The following is a 21,375-nucleotide window of genomic DNA, read 5'->3' as shown; positions in this document are numbered from 1 at the left end:
TGATCAGGATATGGGGCTCACGGCGGGTGTGACCGGTCAACAGGGGATGCTTACTCCTCCTAGGCACCTGATCCCACCTCTGGTGTGTCCAGGGGTCCGTGTTTGCCCAACTATCTATTTTGTATTGCTTGTAGGAGTTATGAGATTGATCACTGTTCGTTATCTTCACCTTGCACACAATTCAGTGTCAAATGTGTTAAAACAAGGCTATTCCACGCGCGACTGTCGATCAGGAAAATTTGAGATCCAATGTTATTACTGTCTTAAGAAAGGTCACATCAAGCGAAATTGTCGAAAGTTCCAACAGGACAACAAGTTAAATGAGTGATATTCAGTATGGTCAGGGGTGTTACTGGGTCGGGTACGGTAATTAAATCCCGAAAGGAATATGTTTGTGATGGAACTAACTCTTGCTCTGGTAAAACAACAAACTCTATTCTTGTGGCATGGAATCTTTTATGAAATTAAGATTTTAAACAATGAATTGTTTGCCATGATAGACACAAATGTGGACTTATGTGTTGCTAATGAAAACGTTTTCATAAAGTATGATATCAGAAAAGAATTCTGCACTGTGAAAGACAGTGACACACAATTCATTGTTACAGCGAACAGTCAGCGGGTTCCGATCAAGACAGTGGTTATTGGTAATGTTGAGATCGCAGGTTGTATTGTCAAGGTGGAAATGTATCTACTACCAAATTTGATGACAGACTTTATATTAGACTTAGATTGTTTGCATGCAAAAATGTTAGCATTCAGTTTGGAAAGGGAGAAATTTCCACTGACCCTAGAGGCACACTTTCGATCAACTCAGACATGACAATTCCCTCAAAGACAGAAACAGTATAACAACCTGGTATTCAATGTTCACATTTACCTCAGGGGGTTCTGGGTATTAGCTCAGGTTCTGTGGGTGTCCCTGGGGGTCTTATTATAGACAATGCATTGTGTCATATCAAAGATGGGGGGCGTTTTTGAAAGTTGCGGATTTTAAAGAGGACATTACACTCAGAAAAGTGGATGTTATTAGGACATTTTGTTGTTTGGCATGGGGCGACAATTTAGTACAGCTTTCCGAGGCTCAAATAAATCCCGATAGTAAGAGAATGGTCCCGGCAGCAACCATTCCAAAACTCAGTTTGGGAAAAAATCTCACTGAATCACAATCAAGGAAATGGCAAAGTTTGTGTGATAAGTAAGTACTCGGCAAGTGTGATATCATTGAACACTGGATTCATATTGAGCAAAATTCATTACCAGTTAGACAGATTATATATCAATTAAATCAAAAACAAAAAGTTATGTCTGACATGTTTAATGATATTCTGGAGCAGGATATTATCGAGGAATCTACAAGCTCCTGGACTTCACCTTGTATGCTGGTTTCAAAGAAAAACGGCGGGTATCGATTTGTAAACATGTTGCACAAAAAATCAAGCATAGCCAATACGGAAGTTCCGAGTTCCCCAAGAGTTATTTCCCTTTGTCGAACTCTTCCGTAAATTATGACGTAAAATATGATGACAGTGGGTGCATTTGCTAATTACTATTGTTGTATTATTTCTTAAAAGATGATATCCAGAGTTTCTGAGACCATCCTATCTCAGGGGAAAAGCAACTTTAGCGAGTTTATGAGTATTGGATAACAAAATGGCTCAAACAAATATTGGTAATTGTCATCTTTCTTTGATAAAAGCGTCACTCATGTAGAAGAGGAAACGAATAATGATTCAATAGCCAATTTGATGATTTTATTCAAACAAATTATGCTTGATATGGCCAGAATATACATACCAGTAATTGATAAAAACAAAAGTTACGCTTTCATTACATTAATCGTACGTAGTCGTTATGTACAATGCCAGTCTACGATATAATGTATACATTGTGTACCCACCATACGTCATAAAATGCGAAAGAGTTCGACAAAGGGAAATAATTTTTGTGTAACTCGGAACTTGCGTATTCCAACGGCCGAGGAATCTCTAGACAGTTTGGGATGTCAGAGTCCGGCATAGTTTTCTAGCTTAGACCTACACTGCGGGTTTTAGCAGGTATCGATACATGAACATTCTAGACCGTATACAGCTTTCAGAGCACATATTTATTTCAATTCAAACGTTTACTTCTGGTTTTGGCTAACTCTCCTGGTACTTTCCAGAGAGTCATGGAAGCTGCATTGCGGGGTTTGTCGTGGAAATCATGTATCGTATACCTTGTGGCATTATTGTGTTTTCAAAAACATTTAATGCATCTTAAATAAGTATTTGAGAGGTTAGCGGCTGCGTTAACTGAAACTTAAGGCAGGGAAATGCAGTTTCGCGCATAGAGAATTACGCTATCTTGGTCATGTCGTTAGTGAGTCAGGTATTCGTCCTGACCCAGGGAGGGTCAGGGTGGTACAAGACTTCCCAATTCCTAGCAATCTCAAAGAATTGATAGTCTCCCTAGGTCTTTCGGGATATTACAGGAAATTCATTCCTGGGTACAGTGGTATTGCCGCTCCGCTATACGTATTGACAAAAAATATGTAAAATTTCACATGTCCGACAAAGCCGTGTCAGCGATTCAGACTTTGAAACAGGATCTTGTAGAACCACCAATATTAGAATTCCGTGACCTTGATCAAAATTTTCGTTTGTATACTGATTGCAGGTCAGATTATATAGATGCTGTCTTAACACAGATACAAGGTTCTGATGAAAAGGTCAGGACGGACATCGTCTCCCGTGGAGCACAATTACGGAATTACCGAGCGTGAATGTCTGACACGTGTGTTCGGTGTAAAATAGTTAGATTGCTACTTACGTCAGTCAAACTTTGAGGCAATAGTTGACAATTCTGCATTGAAATGGCTATTCAGCATTAAGCAACCTCGTGGTCGATTAGCTAGATGGATTGCACTGTTGCAATCTTACACAATGGGAATACCATGTAGAGAAGGTAAATTGCATACAAATGCTGACGCTCTAAGTAAAAGAGCATATACTGATAATACAAGGAACGATGACGAAACTACACGAACGGTTCGAGTCACTGCAATTAAAGATAAGCGAGCCGAAGTACGGAATAAGAGCTGTGAAAATCTTCATCAGACATTGGACACTGGTCTTTCGTTACGGGATGTAATCAAACATCAATAGTCTGACCCCCAAGATACAGCCACTTTATAATTACATCAGTAAAGGTTCATTACCGAAAGATAAGGCACGTGACATACTCTCAAAACAAGACCAATATTTCTATACAAAGAAGCGCTTTATCTTGTTACATCATAGAAGAGGGTAACCGTAGATGACCTCCCAGTCCAGCTTTTGATTCCTCAAATATTGATTTCAAATGTTTTAAGAGAAACGCATAATTCACACTTAATAGGATGGAAATCGCCCGTACTGTGGCAAAAATAAAACAAAAATGTTTCTGGGAGGGAATGTACAGGGACATCGTTAATTGTGGCGATCCTTGTGAAGTATGCACACAACGAATGGGACCACAGGTTCAAGTGCGTGCTCATTTAACATCTATGTCAATAGATGAACATTTTTGTAGAATAAGGACATATTTCCTGGGACCACTATCCACGTGCAAGGGCAGCAACAATAAATATGTCCTAGTTTTCATTGATAATTTCACGAAATATTAGAGGTGGGACGATACCCTTTCTAGCCTATCCGATACGTATCACGATACTTGACACACGACACGATACATATCGCGATACTTTGCATATCAATGGAAATTAGAAAAAAAGGATTTCAAATTTATTTACTTGAAAACAAAACAGAAACAAATATCACTTGGATCAGTTAGCTACTTGAGTAGAATAAAATAAATATCACAATGCTCCAAACATCTTGCAAATAACTTGTCTTATCGATGTTTCTTGCAACATTTTCCCTTTCGTAACCTGGCAAGACAAACCTCTCACATACCTCTGACTTGCTTCCAGTCAGTTTTGTTAACCTCATGTAGTCCGCCATCTTTTTTGTTGTTCTACTTTCATATTTTTGGAAAATGCTATATCGGGTATCGTCATTTCATAGACATGTGTATCGATCCGTATATCGCCCAGATGAATATCACGATGCATCGGTGCACCGATGGATCGCCCCACCTCTACGAAATATGTAGAATTGATACCTGTATCGGATATCAAAGCAACTGCAGTAGCACGTGAGTTTGTGAACCGAATTATATACAGGCATGGTGCGCCCAAGTACCTATACTTTGATAGAGGTACACAATATTTGTAAAATATTGTAAAAGAAACGTGCAAAATTCTTTGTGTAAAAAGACTTGGAAACTTCACTACACCCTCAATGTAATGGACAATCCGAACGAATGATGTTTGTTATATTGCTTTGTCAACATATCTGGGAGATGAGAAACATAATGAGTGGGATCAGTTTACCCCACTTGTGCAACATGTTTACAACCCAAGTCCGTGCTTATACTCTACAGAACTGACTCCATTTTTTCTAACGCATGGAAGGATCCTAACTCCTTCGTGGATTTAGAACTTGAGATGCCAGTAGATGTATATACTACGACTATAGAATACAAGGATCCACTTTTTTTTTCTTTTGACAGTAAAGGATTGATTTGTATAAATTTCAAAATGTAGTGGAAACATTTTCAATCAAGCCGCGGGCAATGTGTTATGCTGTGATTTTGTGTTGCACAGACTTTGTAGAAATTAGCATGTGTGTCATATAACTCAGTTTGACATATCTATCCTTCGTCCCACGGTATGAGCGACAGGCGTATATAAGTCATGTTTAGTTCAATATGTGCTCTTTGAAAATGTTGTGGTTGAATTAGATATTTCCTGTGTGGAAAACTTTATTTTGATTTTGATTTTCACTGATATTGCATTTTATGAAGCCTATTAGTATCATATAAAAATAAATTTACATTCCCCTATCTCGTAATTACGAGACAAATATGTAAATATTGGTCACATGATATATTTCTTTATATGAGCTATCCTCTCCTCAATTTGTAAATATTGGTCACATGATATCTTTCTTTACATGAGCTCTCCTCTCCTCATTCCGTCAGTGTGTTTTGGATGCTAAATCACTTTCCATTCAAAACATGCCAAGTAGACCAATAGAATTTTTAGAAAGTTAGCTTACCGAATGAAAGTTTATTCATTCATTTAAAGTACAAAGGAAAAAAACGACGATTTATTATTGTGGCCTTTGTAGGTTTCTGTGCTATCAATTACTTAAATCAATCAAATTTTACAAGTTTTATGATGGTATAAGCTAATGATAAAGTTAAACTATCATAATGCTTAGTGTATCTGCGTATGAATTTGAAAGTTCAAGAATCTTGGAATTCCACCGTAAAGTACACACTATGATGGTACATATTGTCGTTTGGAACATATCATCATCGGCCACGATATGCACGTACCCTCTCGGTACATATTCTCCGTTGGTACAGATACTACATATTGTCGCCGACGATAACAAGGCATATTTTTAGCATCACGGTACATACTGTCGTCGGAGACAATAGGCCATTGGGATATATTGTCGCCGGCTGCGAAAGATGGGAAGGGGGAGGGGGATAAGATAACTAAAGGTATCTCTGTAGAGAATATTTAGTTCTGGTTAGGTGCTGAACTGTTTATTGTAAATGAATATATGGAATTCTTGTACGATTCCAATACTATTTTCAATGGATGCCGTGATCGCCTTTTTGTTAATGTCATTAAATGATTACATGTTTAACTTGTTTCATTTCATATATTGCAAAATTTCAATTTAAAATATCTTTAATATGAAAATATAATTATTTTAACAATCCACTATCTAGTGCTTTAAGTGTATACATCTCTTGTTTTTACTTTATTAGCACCATGTATGTACAGGACTAGTCTCTCTCTCTCTCTCTCTCTCTCTCTCTCTCTCTCTCTCTCTCTCTCGCGTACTCAATATCTTAAGTAACCAGTACGAAATGATTTGATCATTAAATATATATGATGGCATTGATCAATAAAAAAATATTGCATACATTTGAGTATATAGTCTAGATTTGTAAAACTAAAATAGATAAATAAAAATCCAAACTTAGTTAAAGAAGTCTCATTTTTACATGTAGATCATGCCTGATGTTACATGTACATCTAATAATGGTGAGGGTATGTGTCGGTACATATTGTAGAAGGAGTCATGTAACAACTCTATCTACATATACACAGGTTTCACACCTCCAGTTTACAATCCTTTGAATTGGAGATCAAACCTCCGTAATAAAACAAGAACAAACACCTGTTAATCTGACACATTTTGAAAACACAAAAATAAACGTACAAATATTCCGGTTCCAATGATATTAGTCTTCGATTATTGTATAACCCGATGAGTGAAATAAAAACAACAAGAAATGTGCGTAAACATATACATTTCATGTTTTTGAAAGTGTGATTATGACCGGAACTAAACTTACGCGGACCGGAACGTAAATAATCACCCGGAACGAAAATTATCGGTATTTAGCATTCCTAAATCATGCGACACCGGACGACAGTATGTACAGTCACATACACTTTGAATAAGATCATTTCGATTTGCTGACCAATCAACAAAGAGGGAAATAGTATCAAATGTTTCCAAGATTATCCATAAGTTATGCAACTCGGTTTTATATCAATATTTTCTCGTAATTACGAGAAAATGTTCTCGTAATTTCGAGATAATTATTTCGTAATTACGAGATCGTTTCTCGTAATTTTGAGATAATTATCTCGTAATTACAAGATAATGAAATGTGAATTTATTTTGTACATGATATTAATAAGCTTTCGTAGTATTTCTCGTATTATCTCGTATTACAAAAAAGAAATAAAAAATTGATGTTATAATGTATTATAACTGAGACAGTATGTGCGTGTGTGTATTTCATTATTATTATTATTCTAATACGCCCTGAAACTGATGTTTAATCTTATCTAACATTTTATGGTATCTTGTGTTTTCATGTTTTATACGTACAGTCAGGATAGGTACAGCTACGGGCTGTTTACATGTGATAACGCCTTTTATATCATTGCTGTTTAATGTTTTATTTATTTTATATGCGTTATGTGTATAACATTCTGTTGTAAGGTATATATGCATTGTAAAGCACATTTGAGCGTACATACTGTATGAAAAGGGTGCTATATAAATATGGTATTATTATTTGATTATTACTATTATATTACTATTGGTTAATCATGTTAGAACGTGGGCGGAGTTGAGGAAAATGACAGCTTCTTATATACTTTGACTGCAGTAACCCCCTGCAGAATCGTGGGGGTGATTTGTAATGATACCATTTGATGTACATACTGTATAACGTATTGCCGTGTTATTATAAGTCATAAGCAAGCTGTCACAATATCAAGAAAAGTACGCAACCTGCATTAATATTTCACTATCTACATGAATATTATATGTACGTGGACTGCCCCTCAAATGAATTGGATATGGATGATTTGTATGAGTTTTGTTATGATTTTGCCCAGTTTTAGTCATTCAAAATTAATTCTTGATAAATAGTACACGTACTTGGGGTATTGTCCGTCCTGTAGTAGATGTCAATGTGACTAATGCTGACAACACTCTCCAGGTCCACTCTCCACGTCGCTGTTGTTTGACCTGAGTTCGAAATGGTACATTGTGTTCCTCCTGCTGAACGGTCAGTATATTGTCCGTCCACAGCCTTCGCTGCTCCCCAGGCCACAGGTTTATCAGACCAGTTATGCTGCTGCCATGCTGGTTTCCCTTTTGCTAAATTTTCTACATTTCAGAAAAACAAAGAAGTTTTAAATCGGTGCATGCACTAAATGCTACGCGGATGAAGATCCAACTTCCTTTCGAATATAATATGAAGTCTAAAACATCAAGGTCATAATGTTAGTAGTTATTGTTTATCACGATTTATCACGCCTCAGACAAGATTGTTGAAATTTATTTGGTTAGATCTTGGTCACACGACGCCGTAAAAACATACCATGAGAGAGAAATTCGTATTCAGCGAGTTTATTGTCGGGTTCGACTTGGCAGTCGTGACAAAATTGTCGACGCGATAAGTTGTATGATACAGACCTCTACATATACAGTTAGACGTGATAAATTCGCTTCGCCCGATACGGGTTTTCTTTTCACGCCATGTTTTTCCCCGTATCAGGTCACTAACTAAATGTGTAACTAATAGTACAATATATTGTTGCATTGGAATATCATATTTCTTGCCCAACAACGTTTAAATGTTGTACCGACAGAGTTAATATAAAATTTCAGTGTTATTGCTATTTATAACTGTACAATAAATAATGGAATGTTTATTTCTTATTTCCAAATTCACATCCGCAGATCATTAACTTACTGCTCAGGATGTTTCAGGCTGGTGTCTAAACAATAATTTCTTAGCCACTGAATATTTTAAAATTGGTGTGTGGACAGTTTCTTATAAAACAGTTAATCAATATAAAACTATCATACTAGGAGATGGCATTTAGAAAAAAAATTTCCTTGTAATCTGAGTTTACCCTTGTCTTTGGTAATCCGAATTGAAAACAGTCCATTTTAAACTGATAATATATACAAATAAAACACACGCAGAGGGTTGAACAACCAATATTATTAAAACTGGATAATGAAAAGTGAAGGTAATGAACAGTGATCAATATCATAAATCCAATACAGAATATGAAATATTAAGAATAGGGGAAATTCGGACCCCTGGACACACCATCGGTGCTTATTAGGAGTAAGCTTCCTCTGTTGACCATTCATACCCGTCATGAACCCTGCAATGAACTTCTACTCCTTCGAGGGGAAGCCTTTGACTAAATACCAGGGCAATATCTGTATCCATAATGAAAAAAAGTCCGGAAAACTGTCATATTTCTAGCTCAAAAGTACGTCAAGGATGGACCAAACTAGCTGATATGCAAACTGAACTTGTAATCCTTCAAGAGAAAGCATGTGACTAAATTTCAGGGCAATGTCTGTACCCATAATGAAAACAGCCAGGAAAACTGTTTGACCTACTTTTATCCTAATGTAGGTCACGGACGGATGGACAAACCCAGCTGAACTGCAAACTGAACTGATATTCATTTGAAAGGAAGCTTATGTGTAAATTACAGGGCAATATCTGTATATGTAACGAAAACAAAGTCCAGAAAACTGTTTGACCTACTTATAGTCCTAGAGTAGGTCAAGGATGGACCAATCCATCTGACATGCAAACTCACTCTTACAATTCTTGAGGGAAAATTTGTGACAAAATTTCAAAGTTGCACATACATCCGTTACGGAAAAATGTCCGGATAACATTACCCCAGAAGGACAGCCACCAAGACAGACGGACGGACAGCGCCATAACATGATACGTCCCGTCTAATGACGGGAGTATAAAAATTTATGGGGTGGAAGAGGTGTTGTTAAATTCTTCAACAATGAATTTAGATCTGAAGTATTAGTTACAATCGAGGGAACAAACCTGCCAGTTTCATTATCTAGCCTAGTTACATTATTGTGTCGAAAAAATGAAACAGTCTGCAGCTCATCGTTGCATACACCCCCTGATCATATTTTGTATCGGTATCATATATTCTCAATGATCAAGGAAATAAAAATGCATTGAAAGAAAAACAAAACACATTAGGTGACATTAATTCAAATTGTTTTTCTTGAAACTCAAAACAGAAACCGTTTTATTGACACCCCCCCCTTCTCTTCTACCTTGTGATAACTGATCATGTCTTACTGAGTAAAAATTTCCGAGTATTAGAAAACCCGAGAGTTCACATTGGGATGCCAAACCACTAGACCTTCTATCATATATTCATCCCTTTATCTAGTGAATATCAACTTTCCAACTTCATGAACCCCGGATAAGCCACGTTCAGCTGCACACAAAACTATTCAATCACTTGTTTTTCATACAGATGTGAGAATCACAAGCCCATCTAACAATGAAAGCTCCACGAAATTTTCGGAATAATGATACACAGTGGAAAATTCATTGTCAAAATGCACACCTCCAAATTTAATCCCCCCCCCCAAAGACCGCGTGTCATCTATGACACAGATTCGGATGACTGACATACCCATGCTTTCAAAGTAAAACGTTCTAAATTATATTTTCTCAATTAAAATTGATCTTTTATGAATTAAGCACTGTGACAGTCAATACATTTCCCAACGAACTATTTGTAGCGGAATAATGTTAACTTCACGAATGTAGTTCGGTTGAGGTAAACAAAACAGGATATCTTGGAAATGCAAATTCAATGGTCTGCTGGCATGAAAAACGAATTATGGTAAATCCTATGTACATGTATATCATATCTGAAAGGAAAATGTCTCTATGTCATTAATAAGAGAGAGAGAGAGAGAGAGAGAGAGAGAGAGAGAGAGAGAGAGAGAGAGAGAATAATCTTACCATACGCTCTTATGCATGTCACAAGAAGCATAAATTGACTGACGAAGAGAATCATGTTAACATTTCTTCACCCGATCTACAAATAAAAATGAATTTTCAAAATTTACTGCCATATTCATATATCTATGTTTACCGTCATACTGTCCAAACATTTGCACAGTAGTTTACACCTTAACGTTCACACGGAGTCCAGCGATTTATTACTTGGACTCGAAGTATAGATATCTTTATTGATATAAAGATTTTTGATGTCACGTGGTCGTGTAGTTACACATGATGCACTTCAAACTTCAAAAGCTGTAATATTTTAACAAAAAAGTTGTTGATTTTTCATGACTATAACGCATGGATAAAGAGGTATTTAGTGTCAAGAAGGACAGAAAAAAAAAAAACTTTTTAAATTCTGAATGGTTGAATGTGTTTGAAAATATAGAAAAACTAATATGAGAGTGAAAATAACGACCACATGTGTAAACTTCAATCGCAATTAATGATATATTTTCATGTAATTGTATTTCGGTAATTGTTTTGATATAAAAGAAAGAATTTCCAATTTCAAAATTACAACAAAAGATCGCGAGATGTATGAATTTTTATATGTCAGTGATGATTTGTATGTACTGTAAAAACTGTTTTGGTCATTTTGGTAACATGAATTTGACAGCAAATTCTTCCTTAAAACTGTTGACCTTCACAAATATACCTATGATTCTTATCTGAAAATCAGGTGTTAAAATTATTTCTTTCCCAAACACACGTCCGCAATTTATAAAACAAATACTTACTGTCAGGGCATAATGTGTTAAATGTAAAACTTATACGGTACCAATGTGTTTTTAAATAAAAAAAAAGAGAAAGAAAATGAAAATGTTGATGAAACCGTGGTCCTTGTTGCGATGTTGTTTATGGTTACACAAGTGTTTTTTTTTTTTTTTGCATCTCCCGTTAAATATAATTATCCACGGATTTTAATTACAATACATGGTTAGCTAAGAAGTTGTTGATTGTTCTCCAAACCCTAGTTTGATATAAATATAAGCGCTCCCTTGAGTGCCGTCTAAGTACTATCCTTACTTCTGTCGTATTACTTATGTTGTACACGTTTCATATGTGTTATGTATTCTCCACTTAATAGCAGATTTCGTGAAAACATGTACATTGATACACAGATAACACATCGAGATGTATCTCTACAGGCAGCGCGACGGACAGCAGGACCAGCTGTATATACTGGTATTTTACATATAAAGTGTCTGTATTATCAATACGCACCAACCTCTTAAATCTCCTTTTAACATTTTATTCCTTTTTCGTACATTTTACAGATAGTCATCTTACCCTGGGTTAAATGTAAAACTCCCATACCTGCAATATCATTACAAGCGTAGCTTACACATTTCCGTCTTTGACACTACCAGTCAAATATACTGCACGTGATATTTGAAAGCTTAAATGTACGCAGTGGTTAATTCGAGTCTTAAGGAAATGATGAAGTTTACAATGGCCGCACTTATCTTTATTGCCAAACCTGCACTTAGAAGGCCGTGTTGTGATATCAGGTACATCTACAAATTGTATGCTAATAGCACTTATCGGTGTCTGCAGCAGTATTGTAAATAGTGTATATATCAGTATTACATTTCATTTCTAGGGAGAGTGTGTCTTATGTTAAGGGGGTTTTATATTTTAGGGTGTGTCTTATTTTTAGGGAGTGCGTAATACCTTAATTTTATGTCGATTCCTTTTCGGTTGTCATTTGGTGTTGTCATTTTGGACACATTTTCCGTTGTCACTATATGCAGATTTCTTTTCTTCTTTTTTATTCTGTTGTCATTTTATACTGATTTTTATTTTATTTTTGTTGTCATTCTATACAGTCGTTTATGTTACTTACATTTTTTGAATATTGTCATTTTATACAGATTTTTATTTCATTTCTGTTGTCATTTTATACAGATTTTTATTTTGTTTCTGTTGTCATTTTATACAGATGTTTATTTTATTTGTGTTGTCAATTTCGATAGATTTTTATTTTATTCTGTTGTCATTTTATACATATTTTTATTTTATTCTGTTGTCATTTTATGCAGATGTTAATTTAATTTTGTTGTCATTTTATACAGACGTTTATTGTATTAGTGTAGTCAATTTAAACATATTTTTATTCTATTCCTATTGCTTTATTGTTCTCTTTACTTCCATGAATAAAATTTCTCGTCTTCAAAGTAATAGAAATAAAAATGAAATATGTGAAAAGGAAGGTGCAGGTTAAAATACATAGGACTTGGCTTAAAAGGGGATGCACACAGCACTGTAAGATTTGTTTTAAATAAGTCTTTGCTTTAAATCTTGCAGACTTTTTTTTATCTTGCAGAACTCAAACTAGGAAGTGTTCGTTAAAGTAGCTTGTATTTGGAGTGGTTTGGCAGTTTTACTATTCATTTTGTTTCCAAAGTAAACCCAGCCCTGATGAAATGTAATACGAATGATAAACAAGTTTGGTACACAGAAAATTACCATAGATTTCATCAAATGAGATCGGGAAAGTGGCGTGTATTTGTTCATAAATTTGAATCAATTCTGGGTAACAAACCATCAGCATTTAGTTTGCACTAAAAGCTCGTCCATAATCGTCCTAGATTGTCACCTATAAGGCTCGGGAAATACAACCGATTGTTTTTCAATACCGTAGACGTGAATGTTTAATAGACCTCTAACAAAGATGAACTAGAAGGATGCATGTACTTTACGCATTTTGAACTCTGAATAATGTGACATATTTCTATAGTATATTATAGCATGGTGTATATTTTGGTTTTAATTGCTTTCGGACTAAATCGATCCCTACTTGATATATATATATATATATATATATATATATATATATATATATATATATAATCTACAAGACATTCTTTCTGGTAACAATAAAACAGAAATAGTAATAAAATGTGCATCTTTATCCAGTAATAAAATGCACCGATTCTTCAGTACCACCTACGAAAGAACTTTTATCTCAAAAACGTTCTGAAAAATTCTAGTATGGCATTTTGAGAGGGGGAGGGGGTCGCACATGTACTTTCGTCGAGTAATACAGAATAAATTGTCACTGTCCTTGGTTGATTGAATGATTGTCGACCACGGCCGGTATAGGTACACTTGATTATGTCTGGCAGATAATTAACAGTTTTAATGCATTTAATATAAAGAGTGGGTTTACATTTTCTTTTCAAGTAGATCATTGAGTCATTGAAATATACATATAAGATTGATTGATCGATTGGTGTTTTCCGCCAAACTTAACAAATTTTCAGTTTTTATTGGTGGAAGAGAGAACCCAGATACGATGTACATGGCAGGAGACTTTCGGAACCTTCCGAAAGTGAACTGGGAAACTTTCTCAATATCCGGCGCGAGTGGGATTCAATCCCGCGCCGACAGATGTGAGAGGCCGTGTGATTTTAAGCGCGATGCTCTAACCACTCGGCCACTGAGGCATGATAAAAATCCAAGTGTTGGAAATGTGAAATACAAAATAAGTGTGATGTGAAGTGGATTTGAACCACATCGTATATATACTACCAGTGGTGCAGCTGACTGAGCGACTGTAGGCACAATACAAAAAATAATAGGAACCAGGTTTTCAAATACAATTCCCTTAAAACGAAAGGAGGTCTTTGATTAATTTCACAATAATCATTAATGAAGTAAAATTCAAGAATAGCTTACGGACTTAATGAAAAGATGAAGAGAACAAACAGTGACAAATCTCACATACAAAATTAAGAGTAGGGCAAACACCGACCCCTGGGCACACAAAAGGTGGGATAAGGTGCCTGGGAGGTGAAAGCATCCCCTGTCGACTGATCACACCCGCCGTGAGCCTTATACAATAGTTGTATATCGATCTATAGTCAACTGCATGTGGAGAGCATGTGTCCCAATGACAGGTGGTATTGATATACAACAATTGTATCAATTTCATATATGAAACAATATTATTTAAAAGGTACATACAGTAACTTTGTTAAGTGCAGATAGCTATTTAGCGATTATAATGAATTATAATAATGTAACGTATTGAACATGTCTAAGATGTGCATTAATGAAAACTTTATATCTGATTTTAATGATAATAATTGATGTTTATGAACATTTATTTGTATTACTATTCAATATTCATCTACTGAATAAACTTCCACGGGATATTGCAAAATGATCAAATCGTAGGTCTAGTTTAGTTTGATAGTCCATGCTGGGCAAGTGTTTGTAAAGATCATACACGTGTATCTAGATGTACGGGGAAATGTTTCCCTAAAATTCTCAACCTAGATATTTACATAATTATATCAAGGACTCAATTAAACTCCATGTGAATACATATACTCTACAATCAACACTATCTCACAATGAAGGGAATAAACCTGTATAAGGTCATAATCATACAACTTAATTGACTACATTAATACCAGGCAAATGATCTTACCGTTCAATAAACACAGACGGATACACAACGTTTTACTACATCCAGGACTCGGGAACACAAACCGACAAGGAAGTTGAAATTTATTTGTGTTTACCCTACTGTTGCGTGAGGCGCGTGGTTGGAGAAGATTGTGCTATCTATTTCCTAACTTCTGACGCTGGATTTATGTACCAGTATCCAAATGAAGCGATATTCTCCGGAAGACAAGATTTGAAATGTAGTTTTTCTGGGGGGAATCCCCTATGTGCGACCAGGCTTCGAAGCCATACAAATATTAGAATTCATTTCAAAATAATTTCATTCCAAATCTTCTTTTGTTTTTTACTTGTATCTCCTGAGACAGTTTTCGTGCATTTACAAAGTATGCATTTCATATTTTTATATATTAGGGGGAAAAGAAAAAAAAATATATATTTGAGAATTTTTACTATGCTCATTTTCTTGTTTTCAAACCTGGTGCATGTTGAATAATGTACAGACAGAAAATTGGAATAATTTTTCTTTTTAAAACATGCGGACGGATTAAACAGAGATGAGGGTTCTAAGCCCCTCCATCCATCTCATTAAATTTTGTTAATTATATATATTTTTCAAAATCATATACAAGCCGACTTTGGCACAACAAGGGCAGGGAATGTAGGGGATGTGTTGTGTTCAAATATCTCTGTGTTATTGTTCAAATTGCAAATAAGATAAATATGTATAATTATTTTTTATTTTATTTTATCAAGTTTAATATACAAAAAGTGTATTTAAACTCAAATTTCACGCTTGACGTTTATTTATATAAACTAAGTACCCCCCCCCCCCCCCAAAAAAAAAAAACCCGATTAATTGTTACTGTCGATAGTTCTACGCGAATATATTTTGATTTGAAACATTTTCAAAATGGTCACACATAAAATGAGTTTTGGTGAGTTGTCGCAGAAATAATTATTTTAATAAATCTTATTGTGAAAAATACAATGTACATTAACTAATGTAAAATGCACATGGACACTGTTCAAAAGGGGAGGAGGTGTAAAACACATTTATCTTGAGACTTGATTAACACCCCCTCCTCTCTCAAATATTAGACTAATCATTCGATCCTGACGTATGAATATAACCATACATGTATTGTTTACTTTGAAGCGAACTCTAGAATGTTATTTGCATGAAATTTCATCGGCTATGAATAAGATGAAATATTAGACATGAACTCCAGCATGGATATTATGCAAGTTGAAAGTGACGTGAGAGTCTATTAATGTAAGATCCATATAGCGATATTTTTTTTTTATTTTTACATAATTTACAATATTTAGTAATATGATGATCATCTACTCTCTTTAGTCATCTTATGTAATTTTTTTCGTGTGTTTTAAAATATGGACAGTTCGCTCTGATATTAAACAATCTCTCTCTCTCTCTCTCTCTCTCTCTCTCTCTCTCTCTCTCTCTCTCTCTCATATCTCATACTGGATACTGACCAATTTGGATATGTATATATTGTAACGTGCGCCGAATACACAAATCTATTTATAGCGAGTTCAATTGACACACCTCCTCCCTTAAAGAAAAGTTTGAGTGTATATGAAAACTTTTACACAACAACCAATGCACATACCATTAATTCACATAAAATTCAACAAAATCACATAAAAAATCATAACATATCACTCTACAGGTACTCTCGACAATGCATCTGCAACGATATTTTCTCTACTTTTGATATGCCTAATGACAATGTTATGTTCTTGCAACTCTAAACTCCACCTAATTAATCTCTGATTCTTGTTTCTCATTTTGTGTAAAAAGGTAAGAGGATTATGGTCAGTAAATGCAACAACTGGATTTGCAGATGAATAAAATAGACATCAAAATGTTGCAGTGTCAATAACATAGCCAAACACTCTTTTTCTATGGTAGAGTAGTTTCTTTGACATTTTGAGAACTTTTTAGAAAAATAAGCAACAGGATGGCAAACAAAAATTTCATCTTCCTGTAATAACACAGCACCACATCCTACATCACTAGCATCAATTTGCATCACAAATTCTTTATCAAAACTGGGAGATGAAAGAACTGGAGAGACCATGAGAATGGCTTTTATTTGTTCAAAAGCCTGTTGGCATGTTTCATTCCATTTAAACTGACTATTCTTTTTTAAAAGACATGTCAATGGTTTGCAATGGTTGAAAAATTTGGACAGAACTTCCTATAGTATCCAGCCATTCCCAGGAATCTCATGAGTTCTCTCTTACATTGTGGTACAGGGAAATTTGTAATCGCATCAACCTTAGCTAGGACATGCTTCACATGGCCATTATCAACAATATGACCCAAATACTCGATAACTGCATGACAAAATTCACTTTTAACAAGACTAAGAGTGAAGTTTGCATCTGATAATTTCACAAACAAGGCCCTAATATGTGACAAATGTTCTTCAACAGTATTGCTATACACTATCACATCATCAATATAAGCTTCACAGTGTTCTAATTTACACGACAAATGATTGATCATCCTTTGAAAGGTTGCAGGTGCATTCTTCATCCCAAATGGCATCACCTAATATTGGTAAAAACCATCTGAAGTGACAAAAGCAGAAATTTCTTTTGCTCTCTCTGTTAGGGGAACCTGCCAATACCCTTTGAGAAGGTCAAACTTACTCACATACTTTGCACATCCTATATTATCGATGCAGTCTTCATCCTTGGAATGGGATACGAGTCTGATTTAGTAATTGTATTGACCCTACGAAAGTATGTGCAAAACCAAAATGAACCATCTGGTTTTGGAACAAGACAAGGAGAGCTCCAAGGGCTATTACTATGCTCAATAATATCATTTTCCATCATATATGCCAGTTCTGCACGACAGTGTTCTTGTTTCAAGGGGTTCATTCTATAGGGATGTTGTTTTATGGGAGGTACATCTCCAACATCTACATCATGGTATACAAAAGTCGTTTTAGTAGGAACATCTGGGAATAAATATGAAAATTCCTGTATAAGAGACATGAGCTCTTCTTTCTCTTTATCGTCCAAATGACCAAGTTTATACTCTATGTCAGAAAAAATGTCTGAGTTTTTCAATCTCGGAGTAGACATATGTTGGTCTTGATTTGGTGTAGTGACCTCAGTTCCAGTAGTGGCGACTGATTCTACTTTGGGATGATTTGCATCATTTATGTCATGATATTGTTTTATCATGTTAATATGGCAGAGCTGTTTACTCTTGCGCCGACCAGGAGTTTTGATAATGTAATTCAATTCATTGACCCTTTGCTCAACTTCAAATGGGCCAAAGTATTGGCTGACCTGGAATAGGTAGGAAAACAAGGACCTTGTCTCCTGGATTAAATGTTATGGTCTTGGTACATTTGTCATACCACGTTTTCATTTTTTGTTGACTAGCCTTAAGGTTTTCTCTTGCTAATTCCCAGGTTTGGGATAGTTTCTCTTTGAATTTTGCGACGTAGTCTAATAGATTGGGCTGACTTTCTTCACCCAACCATTTGACTTTAAGCAACTTCAAGCACAGTGTGGCCATAAACAAGTTCAAAAGGACTAAAATCAAGCGATTCCTGCTTTGCATCCCTTACAGCAAATAAAAGAAAGGGGATTCCCTGATCCCATTCTTTTTCATTTGACAAACAATATGTTTGCATCATATGTTTCAAAGTCTGATGAAACTTCTCCAGGGCCCCCTGTGACTCTGGATGATAAGCACTAGATGTATGATGCTTAACCCCTAGCCCCTGCATGACTTGTTTAAAGACCTTTGAAGTAAAGTTGGAACCTTGATCAGACTGAATTGATTGGGGTAAACCAAAATGTGTGAAGAATTTAGTCAAGGCATTGACAATTGTTTTTGCTTTAATATTGCGAAGCGGAATTGCTTTTGGGAATCGTGTTGATGCACACATAATTGTAAACAGGTATTGATTACCTGTCTTGATTTTGGATAAAGGACCTACACAGTCTATAATGACCTTGGCAAATGGCTCATCAAAAGCAGGGATAGGCTTCAAAGGAGCGTGAGGGATCTTTTGATTAGGTTTCCCTACGATTTGGCACACATGGCAAGACTTACAGTAGTCCACTATATCCCTTCTCATCTTTGGCCAGAAGAAGTGAGCCAAGACTTTATGGTAGGTTTTCCTGACACCCAAGTGACCCGACATTGGTGTGTCATGGGCGAGAACTATGACTGTTTTACGGTATGCCCTAGGTACTACAATCTGATGGTGAATCTGCTACTCATCTTCTACTAAAGCGTCTGGGGACGCCATTTTCTCATGAGAACACCCTGGTTTTTATAATAACAAACAGGGACATTATCTGTCTGACAAAACCTGTTCACTAAGACCTTGTAATTCAACATCCGACTCTTGTACGGATATCAACTTATCTCTAGTAAGAGGAGTGTTGTCTAACATTTCCTGTAAACCAAACACGTCGTGTTCAGACTGAGACTGTTGGTTTTCAGAAGAATAACTTTCTGCTTTTAACAGATCTGACAAAAATGTCTCATTGAGACCTAAAGAAGAGTCATCTCCCATATCTAACTTCTGACTTACCGTCTGTTCAGCATGCCCAAGTTTCTTAGCCATAGCCCTTGTCAATGCACAAGAAGGAAACAATTCTTTATTCTCTTCATCCAAAATAAGACTAGGCTTTTCACAAATAATCGGGTCAGGTACAACCTTACCTCCCGCTAAATCATTTCCTAACAAAAGAAAACCCCCCTTAACTGGTAAAGTGACCCCTACCACTACATGTCCAGAGACTAAATCTGACTTCAAGTGTATCTCATGAAGAGGAACTTTAACAATCCCTAACTCTATGCCCTGAATCAACACATCAGAACCAGTATGTGTCTTCTCAAACAGTGTCAGCACGCCCTCTAATAACAAAGACTGAGAAGCACCTATATTCCTCAATACTATAATTGGGTGAAAGTCAATACCATTTACAGACACCACACCTTTAAATACAAAAGGTCTAAATTCCTCTCTAAGAACATCATGCTCTGGCTTTGGCTAAGCATTTTCAAACCTACTACAGGCAAACTTACCTGTCACAGATGTAAGGGCACTAGGACTAGGCTGGGTGTCAGTATTAACAGGCCTTTTCTTCTGTAATGCCCAACATTCTGACTTAATGTGACCCTTCTTTTTACAATAATTACATGTTGGAATATGCTTGAATGTTTCAGTATTCTTGAAGTCATTACCTTTCATCTCCGAGTAGTCTAACTTAGAACGATTTCCTTGTGTAATGTCTGGCCCTCCTCGAGAACCATCAGAGTTGGTCATTTTATGTTGATTATTTGGTTTTACAAAAGACACTCTATGATTAAGTGCATAGTCATCTGCTGCAGTCGCAGCTTGTTCTAGATTTTCAACTTTCTGTTCATGTAAGTATGTTCTAATTTCAGGATGAAGGCAGTTTTTGAATTCTTCCACCAAAATAATTTGTTTCAACCTTTCAAAGTCTGAACCAACATTTTTAGAAGTGCACTATCTATCAAACATATTTTGCTTTTCCCTTGCAAATTCAACATGAGTTTGTTCGTTTAATTTCTTGAAATTCCTAAATTTCTGTCTATAGGCTTCAGGCACAAGTTAATATGCCTTTAAGACATTTTTCTTAATTACATCATAATTTGTACTTTGATAAAGTTACAATGCTCCATAGACTTCTCTAGCTTTGCCGACAAATGCACTCTGGAATAAAAGTGGCCAGAATTCTTTTGGCCATTTTAAATTCTCTGCAATTTTCTCAAAATGTATGAAATACTTATCCACATCTTTCTATTGAAATTTAGGAACCAGTTCTTTGTCACATCAAAGTCAGATTTTGATTTAGCCCTAACTTCAGCCTCTACATCATATTTCAACTTTTGAGTCTCAAATTCCAATTGTTGAAGTTGTAGCTCATGTTCTCGATCATGCGCATTTTTCTCGCTTTCAAATTCACGTCTTTCTCTCTCCTGTTCAATTTCTAGTTTCTTTAATTCTAATTCATACTCAAAATTTCTTTTTTCTATTTCAACATGTTGAAAATCTACAACCAATGACATTGCTCTTTCATCCAAAACTTCCTGTTCAACCAAATATTTTACAACAGCATTTCTGATTTCTAATTTCCGTGCACTACGTTTCACATTCAACCCAAACTTTGTCACAAACTCAAACAGTTCATCTTTTTTCAAGGTTTCAAGTACCCGTGCTTGCGGCGTTTCCAGAAAAGTATCCAAGTTAAAAACCATCTTAGCTGGTGTGTTCAGAATTAAATCAACTTCCCAATCATATTATTTCTTGTGATCAAAATATACGAGATATCGCTTTTGAAAATTACCTACAAAGTGCTAAAAGTTCGATGATCCCGGACGAGCCCCCAATTTGTAACGTGCGCCGAATACACAAACCTATTTATAGCGGG

At 35.7% G+C, this 21,375-nt stretch overlaps 2 protein-coding genes across 2 annotated transcripts in view; both read right to left on the bottom strand.

The window, feature by feature from the left end:
* Positions 1 to 15,340, bottom strand: part of LOC125660874 (receptor-type tyrosine-protein phosphatase mu-like) — a 91,825-nt gene extending 76,485 nt beyond the window's left edge. The window contains exon 1 of the mRNA XM_056146239.1: positions 14,939 to 15,340. The gene's annotated coding sequence lies outside the window, so the exon portion shown is untranslated. The remainder of the gene's footprint in view (positions 1 to 14,938) is intronic.
* The window catches only part of LOC125661339 (receptor-type tyrosine-protein phosphatase mu-like), a 191,645-nt gene that overhangs the window by 34,868 nt on the left and 135,402 nt on the right, over positions 1 to 21,375 (bottom strand). The gene's annotated exons all lie outside the window — the stretch shown is intronic.

The sequence above is a fragment of the Ostrea edulis genome, chromosome 8 (genome assembly GCF_947568905.1).
Source record: "Ostrea edulis chromosome 8, xbOstEdul1.1, whole genome shotgun sequence".
Lineage (NCBI taxonomy): Eukaryota > Metazoa > Mollusca > Bivalvia > Ostreida > Ostreidae > Ostrea > Ostrea edulis.
The sequence above is the reverse complement of the archived record's forward strand: the minus strand, read 5'-3'. Positions and strand labels throughout refer to the sequence as shown.